A 15893-nucleotide genomic window follows, 5' to 3' on the forward strand; every position below is an offset into this window, starting at 1 on the left:
CTAGACTATATTTGGACAGTTGCAGTGCTGCTGAAAGTCTACTGAAATCCTTGGGAGCTGACTTATATTATAACTACTCTGGAATCTTCCTTGGCCATAATCTGTCTGCAGATGCACTATAGCTCCCTGCATCCAGCTATTTCAGCATTTACTAGATTAAATAGTTGTGCCTGGCAAGCTTTTACTAAGGTTATTTTATGCCTGCTCTTCTACGTTTTCCAAGATTAATACATTTTACAATCCCACAGGAGCACAGATTTCTGGGCAGGTCATACATGGAGATAATGCCATTGTATAACTAGTTCTTCTTCCATGGGTGCTCTTGAATCAAGTTCTTGAAATATCACCAATATTGACTGAAAGACAGAGAAAGGAAAGATTCCTCTCCGGAAGCATTGAGGAGGCTGTGAAAAACATGTACCAATTTATCCCCCTTTTCACTTTAATTAATCTAAATCATTATGCTTAAAAGTAAACTGTGACACTTTGCTGCTGTAAGCTGTTGAAATGAAATCTGGTCTCTGTCTCTCTGCTGTTTTAGCTCAGAAAATTAAAAAGATTGGGAATTGTTTACTTTGCAAAATAGATGCATAAGAGGATGATGCGATTAAAATTAGAACAACGAATGAACGCTCTTGTTCTCGTAACACAAGAGCATGGGGACAGTCCATGAAAAAGAAAGTAAAAAATTCAGAATTAGGTAAAGCCTTTCCTTTAAAGGAAGAAACTTTCTTTGCTTTAGTCTCTAGACTTTTGCCAAGGACTCTTTTGCTTATCAGACTTTCTGATATATTGGGTAATTAGACTGTAAAACTTACTGACATAGGAAGTCACTGGGGCAAAATGAGGCCACTCACTCTGGCAGGCTTCAAAGAAGGATTGTGCATCTTTGTGGACCATAAAACTGTGTACAGTTAATGTAAACAAAATGTCCTGGAAGGAAAAGACTTTAAGTTGGGCTCTGACTCTTAGACATTAGGTCAAATGGGGGCAATATCATGAGGACAGAGTATTCTATCCCCATTCTGTTTGTCTGATAGGTGTTTTATACCTTCATATGCAGGGTGGTATTGGCAGCAGTTAGAGACAATACTGCCCGAAGACCCACACTATAGTGTAATGTATTCCATTTTTTTCCTGTATTTTAAAGGCAACTGATTTAATAAATGCAAGTTTGTGTTTATCATGGCTTGTTTCTGAAATAGCATTAAGATTATGCTTCAAGATAAGTAGATTTCTGGGACTGAATGAAAGAAGCAGAGTACCTTGAGGTTATTCTGTGTTGTTTTTTTCTTCAATTTTTGTGAATTTATTTTCTTTTTGAGGATAAAACAAACAACAAGACCTTATTCTGTTACTTAATGAACAAAACCTTCATATGCTGATCATTATTTCAGCACAGATGTCTGTAACTCAAACTCTGAGAATCTGCCCATGCAGCTCTGTTCTTGAATTGCTGAGAACAACTGTGTGGGTGGATTTAGAACATGAAATTGCTGTGTGGACTCATGTTTGTTTATGCAGAACTAATTTTTAATAGGGATAGATTGGATTTGCTTAATGTTTGTTTCATGTGTCTGTGTATAAATATATACATATATAATATATACAAAACCCCAAACTAGAAGATGATCGCCAAGCATAAGCTCTATTAATGTGAGAGACTGACATTGTAAACATGTTGTATTTGAAACATTTTCTCAAGTGAAAGAAATAAATTAAGTCTGTGTGCAGAATAATCATCCAGGGCAGTGGTTGCTTCTAAAAAGTGTACCTGAATTTATTGGCGCTTTATTGCCCTTGTATACTGAATATAGTATGGATCACACTTTGAAATAAAGACTTAGACTACCATTATGAACTAAGATTTCTTTTCAACAGAGTTAGAGATACTGAAAATATTTAATAATTACCTAAAGCTTTGTGTATTCTACTTTTAAGAAAATAATTGAAATCCCCAGGCCTTATTTTTATGGCTTATAACTATTATCACTTTTGAAATGCTGTACTAGAAGGTTGGATCCTTTGCCCCTTTGACTTAGAAACTTCAACCTATGGTCATCCCTATCAGTCTACAGGTTTTCTGCCATGACATCCTTTGTCCTCTACAATCGGAAGGGAAATCACAAGATGGCAGTACCTTACTCTTCCTGAGGTTTTCCTTTAAACATTCTACAGGTAGTGGAATAGGTTCCCAAATAGTGAGCAGTATCTCTGGACATCCAAAGATAAAATATATCTGCTAGGTTTTATGTTTTTACACTGCTGCCAAAGTCTTCCTTCATCTCTTCCATCTGCTTCCCTAGGCTGTAAGTGTTTACTTCCCAAACATTCAACAGTCCCCAGCAAAAGTTTATTTTTCTCAGATTTGTTGTAGATACTGGGACAATGATGCACTGTCCTCATATTTCATTTCTTCTTGCCAGCCTTTTTGTATGTAAATCCACGGACTGGATTCCAGAGATAATCACATCCTTAATATTGTAACAAACTTCCCTGAATAAGGCAAGTTCTATAGACAAAAAAAAAAAGCCCTTCTGCAAATGCTTTCTGCATTTTCTATGGTATGATAGATAGTGTAGAGTCAGGCTGAGAAAAGCCTGTTTCTCAAAGGAAACAAAGGAAAGCACAGTGTTAACAACTAAAATATAATTGTCTTGGAAACATACAGGGCAATTTACACCAGGTGGCTTGACTTGAGTATCAAAGTCTTTTGCTTGCTTGGTCTAGTGCCCACTCATTAGTCACTTATATTTGTGATCTTAGTTATTATTGGTCACATTTCAGAACATTTCATACAGCTAGGCTTGGGCTTAATTTACCCTCTCCCACCAGTGACACTGCCCTGTATCCTCTCTAACAGTTTTCTGGAGAAGATGGTAATCCTGAAGACATAGGATTGCCAAAGCCGACTGTTCAAAAATCGGGAGCTTGGCTTTAAAAACTTGTCAATTTGTTCACTTCTTAGTATGTGATCAGGTTTTCCCACTTCCCTCTCAAGCTTCAAGATGTAAGGAACATGAATAGATGAAAGCAGAGTTTCACATGATCCTTTGAGTTCTTGAGTAGCAGCTATCATAGTTAATAAAATTTCAAAAGTTCATAAATTCTGGGTTGTTACTTCCTAATGAAGGTATGAACTGTTAGAACTGCACCTCAACAAAATGGAAACTGACCTATAGGTGCATGCTGAGGCAATTCTGTTTGACAGAATGCATTGAACCCATGCTGTTCAGGGGACAAAGAGACAAGAGTAAGAGTATTTCTTCCATACAGAGGATCGCTGCTAATAATTCTCAAGGTAGTGCCATCGAGTAGTAGTACTTTACTTTTTTTGACTGATCTGAATATCCAAGAATCCATGTCAGGACAGTAGCTATGTTGTAAAGCCTGTTGATTGTGTTTTAGCTAAGGTTGTATCTAGAATGTAGAGCCAAAGTGCCATCTCCCAGTCTGCTCTTGAACCCAGTTTTCACTGGGAAGTTTTCCTACAGCAGTCCCAGCTTTCCTACAGCAGGCTTTGGCTGAGTCTCCAGACTGGAAAGGAAACCAGGGCCATGCTATGTGCCATATCTGCTCAGTTGAGATGCAGCTTAAGAAAAGCAAATCTTTTGGTAGTAGGTTCTGATTTACTAAACTGGGATCTGCAGCTTCAGTGAATTGCTTACAGTTCCCTGAATCCACAAAGGTTGCAAACAGCAGATCTTTATTATGTTGAAGAGGAGAAACTGAAATACATAGAACAAAAAGGGAACCTTCCTCCAGATATACTCAGCTGGGAAGCTCTAGATCAGAAATGTGCTTTTGAAGTGAATCACTCATTTCTTCCTGCTGTCTTTTCGTTTGCATCACTGAGCAGTCTTGGAGCTCACAGACTGGATTCATTTTTAGATGAAGCAGGGCTTCCTGCTAGACTGTAAGATGCACTTAAGCAGCACACCTAATGGGCCCCAGCTGCTATTCAGTCAATAGGACGAGACTAGAGCCAGTCTGATGTAATTTTCCCCTGAAATGTGCATGGTGTGCGTGTCAGGTCCTCAGCATCAACTGCTCCAGTTTACACATTGCTCCTGTTGTCTGCACTACTTCCTACAGAGTAATAGCTTGGCAAATTGTGGAAGACTGGATATGAGGGTAGATTTTCTAGATCCTGATGCCTGCGTAGAATCACATTCACAGCTATTACCTCTAAGGTGCTCCTCTTGGTATTGCTATGGGATAAAACAGCTCATAGCCGGCTGAACTCTCACTATACTCACTCAGAGGCCAAGCTTGCCCCGATTATTTGTCAAGGGGGCTGTACTTTAAGAAGTTTCTATTTGGCTGATTTAAAAAAGGGTGTACTTAAATTTAGTAATACTATTGTCAACTGTCTGATTACTAGGTAAATCTTTCTCACAGAAAATATTCTTGTTTTATGAATCATTTAGCATATCAGAGGTAACATCATAAAAATTGATTGCTGCCATGAGATCAACGTCTCCTGCACTGAAACTAAATGAATAGTTTTGACTACGTTTATTTTTGAGGATTGTATTCTTCTAGCAGCAGGAACTGTTACCCTGTGGTAAAGCACTTTACGACTGACATTCTCTTCTAATTGTCTTCTCTGCAGCATATATAGCTGCACTGACATTCTATAAGCATGTAATTATTCCCGTTTGGTCTCTTCATAGCATAGTATAACTCAGATCTGTTTCAGGAGGTCTTGCAGGTTTCATGATGTGTTTCTGTATTGTCTCGCTGTATTATAAATTATATTTTTCCATTTTAAATATTCTCACTGTCAGTTTTACATACCTATCTGTGCTCTCTTACTGTCATCAGAAAAGGGGCTCTGTAGAACTGGGAGTCTGGGCAGATCAGAGAACTATGTTTTCCCTCTCATAGCACTTCCTTGCATAGGAGAAAGAAGTTCAGAAGATTAGGTAGCAGTGTGGGAGAGAAAAACTTGGGGAGAACATCTCTTGGGGAGAAAGTGAGAGGAAGAAGGAAGCTCAGTTGCAGCTCTGCAAAAAAGAGGCCTAGAGACTGTTGGAATGAGTAGACTAAAAGCAGGGAAAACAGAAAGGAAATGTTTCTGAGACAAGTCCCTGCACACATGAAAGGGCTGGATAGCTGCAGAAGCAGGGAGGCCACCAAGTAAAAGCTGCCTGCAGCATCTGCCTCTGCATTGTGCAGGAACTTTTCTTCAGCTGAGTATAAACAGCCATAAAGAGCTATGGTGAGATTAGGCTTCTTAGCACTGCTCTTCTCATCTATATTTGTTTTTCCCAGGCAAGAGATCAGCTGTGTAAGTGCAGGTGTGTGGATATGAATGGAAGCAATGTGATTCAGGTGCTGACCACATTTAACATCTCACTAAAAAATTTTTGCTTAAAATTTATCTTTTGACAATATTCTCCCTCCTAAGAATTTTTCACAGTAAATATTGCTGAACCATCTCTGGCTCCACTGTCTTGTGTGATGCCAATTGCTAATGGAGAGTTTCATTTGGCTCAGTATATAGGAGCCTGAGCTTTTGTAATCGGAAAATACAAGTTCTGTTTTCCCAGAGAATATTGGAGCTTGCAGGACCATTGGTAGCACAGGCGTGTTTTAGTAAGAGTGCTATGTCATATTCTGCAGCTTCAGGAGGCTGAGAAGTGATGGTGAGGAGGTATGGAAACAAATCTGGCACCATGATTTTACTTGCTTTTTGCTTTGTATACTATTGATTTTTTTTCCCCTCCTCCAGTATAGTTCTCTTTTTAGATTTTGCAATTAGGAGGTGATATGGTTTCCTGAGGGATTCTGTGTCTCTCTTAGGAAACAGTATGTGTTATTCACGATTCAAAGGCAGAATGGAAACTCTCTTCTGTGGGTCCTCAGAATTGCTGGAGGCACTGCTTTGACCCCATTAAATTGCTTGTTCCAGATCCAGTTGCCACCAAACAGACAGTATCAGATTACTATCATTTGAACCTCAAGCTTATTATATACACTGGCCTTATATTGTAGAGATTACACTAAAATGATGGAAACCAAATTATTCTAATTTCTTTCTTTATTTGCTTTCACTAGATTATTAAATTATAGCATCATGTTTGTAGTGCTGCAGGCAGAAATGAATTAGGAGTGAGATCTCCATGCCTCCCTTACAGAAAGGTTTTATGGATAGAGACAAGGGAACCATTTTTCTAATGCTATTAAAAAGATTTTATTTAAGATCCCATATATGTTCAGTGTAATCTAAGAGCTGACTTTGATTCACACACAAATGAATTTGAACTTTGGAACAATACCCATGTGTGTGCCTTTGTGTTCCTTTTTGGGTGATTACAGCCCTAAAGCTTAAAAACTTTCTTAAAGCTGGTTACAGAAAAAAGTAATTCATGAGATATGATTTGCATGTTTGATGGATGAGAAGGAAATACAAGATTGAGCAGAGAGTTTATGGATTATCTGTGACTACTGGTAAATAACTGCATGTTTCTACAATGGACTTATCCTGTTTTTTCCTCTGAGCTCTAATATGCAAGCTGAACATCTTTTGTTTGCTTCCGGAGGTCTGTGTCTCTCAGTTGAACAGTGAAATAAATGCCTGGTCAAGTACTGTTGTGCTTATCTTCTTGCTCTAGTCTTCAAGGCAATTCATGATGCTTTAGCTGAGCTTTTGTTTCATTCTCTTTTTAAGATCAGAGTAGTAGGTATCATTTGTAGTATACCCTGCTTTAAAACAGTAGGAAACTAGTAGGATAAAGATGTTGCCTGGGAGCCCATGTCAGAGAGAGCAAAGCTAAACACAGCAGCATTTGCTGCAACTGTTATCGCTAGTCTAGAGTGTGTGTTGGCTGACATGGTGCTGACCACAGCTTCAGCCTGTGTAAGCAGCAAAAGCTGTGTTTAGTGTATCAGCTATTGTGAGTAAAGGTCGGGTAGGGACTCTCCATGCTGAGATGACACATTTCAGTAGAATTTTCTGATGCTCATCTCAGAAAGGAAAGGATGTGACCTTTTTGTTTTTAAGTCAAAAATCTTTTTGCTTGCGTGTGTATTTTGCAGAGTTGCAGCCTGTAAGATCCCTGGATCCCCTTATTGAGGATGCTTTATGCCTTTTGGCAGTGATGAGTGCTGAATGAAAAGGAAAACAACTGCTGAATGGGATAAGATGGTGCAAGATTCTCTTTATTCTCCTGATCTGAAAGACTGCTTCTGCCAGTGACACGTTCAGAAGACACTACGAGGAAATAGTAAATCACAAATATTGACAATAAAAGTTGCTGTCACAGTGTATAACCCCAAGAAATTGGTGAAAGTGTTTATTTTTAGCAAAATACCAGTTGAGTTATATTTATTAGTGATGAGTAGACTGGGGAAGTGCTTTTTGGCATGGTTCCTTGAGAGGCAGGACAGAATTTATATATGTAGTTACGTACAGAGGTGACAGTAGGACAGAACAGAATAGGCAGGATAGGAAGGCAGATGCTGATACTGCAGGGCCACTGAGGTGGGGTGGCACTGCCATTTTGGAGGTATTCTGTGCAGGCACAGAAGCCTGCTAGTGTGGTTAGTGACAGAAAAAAAATGGGGCGGCTGGGAAAAGGGTAGTAACTGAGGAGGAATGGAGTTGGATGGAAAAAGTCTGGCAAAGGAAGAAAGCAGAGATGTGTTTTCAGGGAGGGTACGGCAGGACAGCAGCAGTGATGAGGAAGACAGCTGAAAAAAGCACAGTGAAGTCCTATTGTGTTTAGAGTCTGACAGTTATCGGCATTTTATATTCTTAACTTTTGGGGAGTCACTGTTAGAAAGGACTTCATTACTGCCTCAGAGCCTGTCACAAATAGGTGACTAACCAATATGTGAAATGGCCCTTTTGCATTGTTAGATTTAATATTTTTAACCTCTCCCTTCCCCTCTACCCCATCTCCTTTTTTCATTAATCAGTCTTCCATCTGCTGTCTGCAATGTTCTTTCAGTTCACATGACAATCCTGGATTGTAAGTAGTGATAAGTCCACAGTGGAGGGAACATAAAAATAATGATTCTTCCTATGGGTCTTAAACTGGGATCTTTAATACTAGGGTGAAAGACTACCTGTTTCTGAGGCTATTGAGCTGCTGGTAGTGCTACTCTGTTATATACTGTTGGAAATGGATCAGCCAATGGAAGTGTACTGTCCCAGCTTGGCCACTTTGCTCTCCACATGCTTGGTAGAAGCAATGATCTCATTTTGGTAATCCATCAAAATGTAAAGGGGTAACTACAGATCTGTAACTCCAACATCTCTTTGGCAGTACCTGTTCAGCTGTCAGGAATTTGTGCTGAATGACCGCTAATGCTGGCATACAAGTAGGCAGCTAGTTTTGAGTGGATTTGAATAGGCTGCAGGATGTGGGGTGCTAGGTTAAGATTGTAAAGGTAGGGTCAGATGTGGATGATTTAGGCTATTTTGTATTGCTTTGTAAAAGCTTTGCTTTGCATGACTGTTTCCTCCCGTTGTATATGACATTTATTGTAGAGAAGGAGAAAGCTTTTATCCTACGCTGACACAGAGATAAATGTTTGGATATTTGCTCTTGGTTATCTAATCTGGAGTTGAACTGCACTTCACATGTGCATGGGACAGTCTATATGAGGAGAAGTCAAAGGTAACAGCAGCCTCAGACACTGGATTTTAATGTTTAACCTTAATGCTCCTTGGGTGAGGATCAGTGGAAATATGAAAGAGAGAAGTCTAAGAAAACTAACAGGATAGAGATGCTAGAGGGAAGCAGATGAGCTTCATGGTCACTGGTCTTGCTGAGGGTAACCTGGCATTTACCTCCCAGACTTTGTCTTCCATAACTCAGATGACAAATAGATTTTTCCAAAATGAAGCAACCTAGCAAAGCTAGTTTTAATTCACTACTGGTTGCCTGACTCCCTTTAAGAAGATTTTGTCTTCAGACATATCTGATTTTTAAGCTTCTCGAGACAATGGAGATCAAAAAGCTGCTGTGACCAATAAGGTCAGTTTGAATCAAAGAGCTCAACATACATCCCAAATAGGCCACCCCAAAGGCAGGAATACTCAAGGAGTCCATATAGATTTGGGGGGTATAAACAAGAATCTTTGGCAGGAATCCAAGATAACTGGAAAGGGTGTGTATCAAACATGTTATGTTAGGTACCTAAATACATTTGTCCATCTCAGTGTTACTCCAGATACAATATGTAAAATGAACAATAGGACCTGAGAAGTGATTTCCGTAGTAAGCCCCTTAAAAATTGGAGAACAGACCAACTTGTGTTCCTCACTTGACAGAATGAGAGGAGAAAGAGGAAGTGCCATTCAGGTATCTCAGAAAACTGGATCTGTAAATGAATGTGAAATATAGAGAGCACAGCTGTTAGGTAAGGGTTGTATGTGCATATTGGAGGAGAGGACCCTTGGAGAGGAGGACCTGAGAGAATAAAAGATAAAGCTATGGGTGAAGGATTTCTGATTCCATTCACAGTATTCCAATGACAAATATTCTCCACTTTCCAAGGATACAACAAAATCCTAGCATCAAGTAAGTAGGCAAGCTTTGTGATTCATTCTTACCTGTGCACTACACTGTATTTTTAGTGTTTATAAGTTTGTTTTCAGTGTCAATAGCTCTTTTCTGAGTTTTATGTAGAATTTGTCTTTGTTTTCTATTGTAACTAATACTCTTTTGAAGGTTAATGGAAAGCTTCATTCTGCTTTTGACTGCTGAGAAACAAAATGTGCTTTCAGGAAAGACATAAGTAGCAGTGGGCAATTTTATATTACCAAAGGGCTTTTAGATTTGATTTTTTTATTGAAAAACTTTTTTATTACTCATGCTTTTCAGTGTTCCTCTGCATGGCTGTACTTAGAGAATAAACTTTGTTGAGAATGTTTTTCTTTTTTACGCTCATATAGCAACTAGAGTGGGTCTGTGATTAAGGATTCAACATGGTATTCTAACATATGGCCCCAATTTCACATGGTTTCCCATCAGATGGCTCAACTGACTGCAACTTCAAATGCTAATTAAACCCTAACAACAGAAGTCATGGTTAGCGCCTGTGCTGTCTTGGCACAGCCAGTACATATGACAAGGCCTTTAGCAATGTAGAAGGGATTATCATCATCTAAGTACTGCATTCTGTGAGCAGCTCTAAAATAAATAAAAGAAAAATGAAGCAGAAACAGCTTGTATTTAAATACTTAGTACTTTAAAAACTCATCTCAGCCTCAACAAATTAGCTGCACTCATGCTACAGAGAAATGCCATGTGTTTCCTTGCCTTTTTTTTTTTTTTGGTCTGTATACATCTTTTGATTTGTGCTTCAGTCTTAGGCTATATGGGTTTTGGAGTAGTACTGTCATTTTGATGCATGGCTGTAGAGCCAAAGTATAATAAGAGGCTTCCATTATAATTCTTAGTTGCTACTTCAATATTGGTAAAATAGCAATCAAAAGAAATATAGAAATAAAAATTGAAGTTAGAGATTCCTGGGACAGAAGGGAAAGAATTCTGATTTTTAACTTTCTGATTTTTAAAATTTAATGAATCTACTTACTATTTTCTTTTAAAAAATCTTATGACAAAAATGTATAAAATGGTCTCTGTGACATCAAGAATCTTTTTTATTTTTTGATGTTCTATGTATCCAGAGTTGTGACTCAAACTAATAGTGCTGAGAATATCTGGAAAATAATAAAAGCATTAAAACTTTAAGGATACATGCAAATGTTATTCTTGCTACTTCTGCTTCCAAAACATTTTAGAAGTTCTTTTAGAAAAACACTTATAAAATATTCTCATATGACTATTTGGATACCTGCTTCATTTCTTCGGTGATTAATCTTATGTTAAAACTTTTAAAGCTAATAAATATGAGAAGTAAAACCACCCATGATTTCTAAACTAAAATTCTGTTAATTTTCATAATAACACCATGGGCTGATGCTAGAACAGTTCATAATCCACTGGTCTGTTACAATATTCAAAACAATTCTTTCTTTTTAGAAGAACATCAGTTGTGTTAATTTTGGAAATACATTTGAAATGGCTTAATTTAAAGAATCACCAGAGTGTGTCTGAAATGTGTTCACCCTGTCCCTTTAGCTTGTAGAAAGGCTAATAATAATGTGAGCATTGCACTAGTGAAAGTACTGGTTGTTTTGAAATTCCAGAATGAACTCCATTGTACTTTTCTTTTAAAGGTAAACAAATTTCAGTGAACTAGAAGTCAAACTCAATCAAATTTTCTGGATTTGTTCTTATAAATAATTCCCAAGGAGTAACGTATGTGCTCTATGTCTGACTTTTCATTTTGTTTTGACAGTTCTGTTGCCCATAATTGTAAGATGTACAATTGCTGTTGTTGAGAAGAACAATCCTGTAAAAATAGTAGTATAGGGTTAACTTTATTTATTGTGTCGCACTAACTTCTAGATGAAGTATTCAAATTTTTTATTGTGTAATCCTCCTAGGTTCTGAATGGCAAACACCTCTTTTTCGGTAGCAAAAAATTGTTAAAGGAAAAAAGTTTTGCCAAGATACAATACCAATATGAATAAGCATAGAATTCCTTTGCTAGAAAAGTAATGCATTTGGTACAGCTGGAAGTCTCTGTTTTGACCCCTGCTCTGAGAAATATACCAACAAGGCTAGGGAATTTTATTTCATGAATTCATACATCTAACACTGTATTCACATCAAGGGAATACATTTATTACTTTTCCAAATTATATTATACACATTTCTCTACAGATAGCAAACAATATATAAAATTAACATTCTATAAAATTATAAACCTTTGAGTTTATAAAGAACAAAGGAGTCTAAAAAGCTGTAGTTGAAAACATTCACATTTTATTAATCTGATCAAAGATTTTTATTATTATTATTATTAAAATTTCTTGTCAAAACAGATTGTCAGTTGGTTGCTCATTGCGCAGTCTTCGTGCTGCTTAACCTGTTATGTTATCTGCAAAAGATATTCCCTACGTTGTGTTGCATTTCACAGGCCATACATTGTATTAGTTTTCAACTATAAAACCAGCCTTTTGTTGTTCCATATGTGCTGGGCAGATCTTCTGCTCGTGTAAATTGTTAAAGCTCCAGCAAGGCTGAACACCTCTCTTTCTTACTGTGTCTCCTTATTATAAACAAGGATCTGTTTTATGGAGCAAGAACTAATATATATACTGATATGTATGTTTGCTTTTACAAACAAGTAAACAGGAGAAAATATGAAATCGGCTTTCTTTTTTAAAATCATCATGGAAAAAATCTTTTCAAAGGAATGTAATCAATTTTACTGTGCACAGCTTAGGTAATTTTCCTGCAAATGTCTCATCAAAAGTGCATTTGAAGGGATAATACTAAAATTTTCAAGGTACTTCAAATGACCAAAATTTACCTTTCTGTGTGAGAAAATTCTGAACCTGGCAGACCATGTTCATTTTGTTGGTGGCCAGTTCACAAGAAACTCACTGGTATGGCTACCAAATTTTAGTTGGCTGGTGTGCACATATGATCAGTCCCAGGCCAACATTCAGGTCTCATAAGATTTTTGTGGTTATTACTCAGAGGGGAAGAGACAAGTGTTTTCCACACATAAGGACTTCAGTTTTATTTTGGAAACATCAGGGTTAAACGCTACAAAAGCTGAAGACTGATTCCTTTCTAGGCACGAATTTCCTACACAAGATGAAAACGCAGTACCTTTTTCCATTAAATACAAGGGTATCAAGTTATGAATCTCACATTAGCAGGATTTTTATCCTCATCAGACGTGTTGCCATGTACACAAGGATCAGCCATTGTACAGTAAGAGTTAATATCCCATGTTAAGTGGCTGGCCCTCATGCTGATAAAACTGTTAAAATAAACCAATTGACCAAATTATTCAGATTTTTTTGGAGGTGTTCATAAAGATGATAGCCTTCCTTTTATTACAGCTATCAAAGCCTTATATCGAAAGAGATTATAACCTTCCATACTTTGTAATTTTTATTTTTGGTGCATCTACTGGCTTCATGTAGAACTGTAGAAGGAAAACGTATTGTAGACACCTCTCAATTCCAAAGATTTTGGGGAAGAAGTTTTCAAGTGGCAGTCAGCACCTTGAAGGACTGCAGCCAGTATATAGTTATATACTGTAATACATAATAGGTCAGTCCTAAGAATTGAATTTAGTATATAATGTATGATTAACCTTTGTTATCATCAAGATGTGTAATTGCAGTTCAAAATTCACTGGAATTGGTTTCATTTTAGATGGACAGAAAAGCTGGGTCACAATTACATATACTGGGCTCACATATCCCCAGTTTTGTTATATTCATATTCCATCTGTTTCAACTGCAGATGCTTCATATATTGAAAGAGGTACTTTCCATGAAATATTTTATTGTATAGGGTTCAGATTGGCAGTTATTAGAAATGAGCCAACTTATCTTCATTTGGCTTTTGAAATGCTGTATTCAGGCACAGAGCGTGCTGTACCCCATCCCATGTCTGCATAAAACTGTCTCTGGGACGCTTTAGTAAAACAGTTTCATCTGTTTAAAGATATGCTTATTTTTGTCCTCATATGTAATTCAGTATTTTTTAAGTTTCACCAGAAAGTCACCAATCCATTGAAAATAGGATGACAAATATTAGTACAAGTCAGGAAGCCTATTTATTTACTATAAAACTTTCTGTTTTAAGGCTACCTTTGAGATCAGGATTCTTCAACTTGGTTTCTAAGGAAACCTAAAGTCAACACACTGATAACCATACTACACAAAACAAACAAAAAAAGTGAGTATCTCTCCATAGTGGGCTTATATGGAGAGCACGTTTCAAAATAATATTTTATTATACCTCAAATTAAAAATACGTAGTCATTTTGCCTACATTCTGCTATACAAAAACCAAACATTAGCTATTTAAAATGACTTAAAACTCCACAGAGCTTTACACAATTATTTTCAGTAGGTAACCTTTTTATACTGGGTAAGGGATTCTGTAGCTGACAAACACTTTATAAAGCATCATTTTGTTCTTATACCAGATATAATCTGGATCTGTTCATCTCTGAAAACTTCCTGTCCTTAATTGCTTATACAAAATGATTCACAATGTAAATTGGTATTCACAAGTTATGTGCATTAATTTGTATTTTTCCTTTTGTACTGACAGCTAAAAATTAGCTTTGTAAGTAGTGCTAAAATGCATATTATTTTGTCTTGAAATCAAGATTGCAACATACTTTATATACACATTCCTTATGCATTTCCAACTACAGTCATCATGATGATGGTTTGCGGGGGGGGAGGAGGTTGCATCTCAGGGTTTGGTTTGGTTAAATACAATACATGGACAACAGACAAAGTAAGTTTTAAGGGTTGTATGGAAACCAATATTTTTCCCAAGCATTTAATACCTGGAAAACAGCATATGAAAGCCTGGCAGACGAAGTTCTTATGTGTTTTTTTTTATCCATTTTTAATGGAAAAAAATAGGGGAGGGATACACAAAGTAGATATTTCCTCCTTGAAAATTGGGTATTTTTTGATACTGTCAAAATAAACTTTTCATTAGAAGACGAAAATGTTATTTTCTTCAACAGCTGTGCTTGGATTAAAGTCTGGAATTTCAATTTTGTCAAGGAGGAATTTTTTGAGAGGAGGAAAAAACATTTCAACTGACTGTAATATATAATATAAGAAGGATATATATAGCTACACATGCAGGAATACAGAGCCAGCATCTCAGCTGGCATAAATCATCTAAGTGTCTCTGAAGTCAATGCTTGTCTAACTAACATCAGCTGCGAATCCGACCTAAGAAATTTTTGCTTAACTGATATTCCCTGCTCTGTGGAATGCAAGAGCAGGTTTCTGAACTACATAATTCTGATAGAAAAGGCATACGTATAGCAGTCTAGGGCAGTATAGAGCTGACCTGATCATCAGTACATGTCAGTGACAAGAAACAGAAGTATGTCTGTAACATTACTTAAGACTGTGTTCTTTAAAACTACAGAAGGAAAAGTCAAGCTTGTCAGTGGGAAGGCTATTGAAATCATTTTCAGGTCTTCAGAAGCCATTTGCAATATCATTTTTTTTCTTTAAGACTGCTTAAGACTAAGACTACGTAAAATGTTAATGAATTTTTCATGTCTTGAGTGCTCTGTCATAGCGGAGCCTTCAATGTACTGGTTACTCACCAGTTTGGTACTTTAATCTGAGTGAGCAATTCAAGAGATGTGTTCTTTAGGTGATAGTCATTTTATTTCTAAAGCTGTTAACAAATATGTATATAAAGGATGCTTCTGCAGTACAGTAATAGTAAATACTTTGCACTATTTTCAGGCAAGCACACCAAATTCAACTATGCTGATGACTGTGAACTTCCATATTAACAGGAAAGCTCCCTCCTGATGTTTATTGGTACCTACATTTGTAAAGCTGTACCTAAATGTGTTTTAATGTTTAACTACGTGACAGCCTTTCAGAATTATACTGAACAATGCTACTAAAGCAGTACTACACAAGAAATGTAGTGTACAAATTTCAGAACCTAAGTTGATTCATTTTAATTTTCTAGTTACATTGTAGAATATACTGTTTTGCCAAGTGCAACTCCCACTTGATATTTTGCTTTCTTCAATATCCTTTGGGCTTTTTACAGTTGTTTTTAAAACTCCATTAAGTTAAAGTGTATCCTGGAATAAGAATCACAGAAGTTAAAGATGATGAAGAGTATCATCTGACAGGGAGCAGCTATTCTTGTTTTCTAGTGATTTCTCCAGACTGTTTCAGGTGATGGAATTGTATAATTTCTCTTAGAGAACTTTCACTATGCTATATGTGGTTAATTAAATGAAAAAAATCTATGCTTATTGATATATGTCTTCAG

At 36.9% G+C, this 15893-nt stretch overlaps 1 long non-coding RNA gene across 2 annotated transcripts in view; it reads left to right on the forward strand.

The window, feature by feature from the left end:
• Nucleotides 1-7275, forward strand: part of LOC106490462 (uncharacterized) — a 129368-nt gene extending 122093 nt beyond the window's left edge. For both annotated transcript variants that reach the window (XR_010883687.1, XR_001293613.1), the window contains exon 4: nucleotides 7045-7275. This is a non-coding gene — a long non-coding RNA (uncharacterized lncRNA). The remainder of the gene's footprint in view (nucleotides 1-7044) is intronic.
• Nucleotides 7276-15893: the final 8618 nt, after the last annotated feature.

This window comes from Apteryx mantelli, chromosome 3 (assembly GCF_036417845.1).
Source record: "Apteryx mantelli isolate bAptMan1 chromosome 3, bAptMan1.hap1, whole genome shotgun sequence".
NCBI classification, from domain to species: Eukaryota; Metazoa; Chordata; class Aves; order Apterygiformes; family Apterygidae; genus Apteryx; species Apteryx mantelli.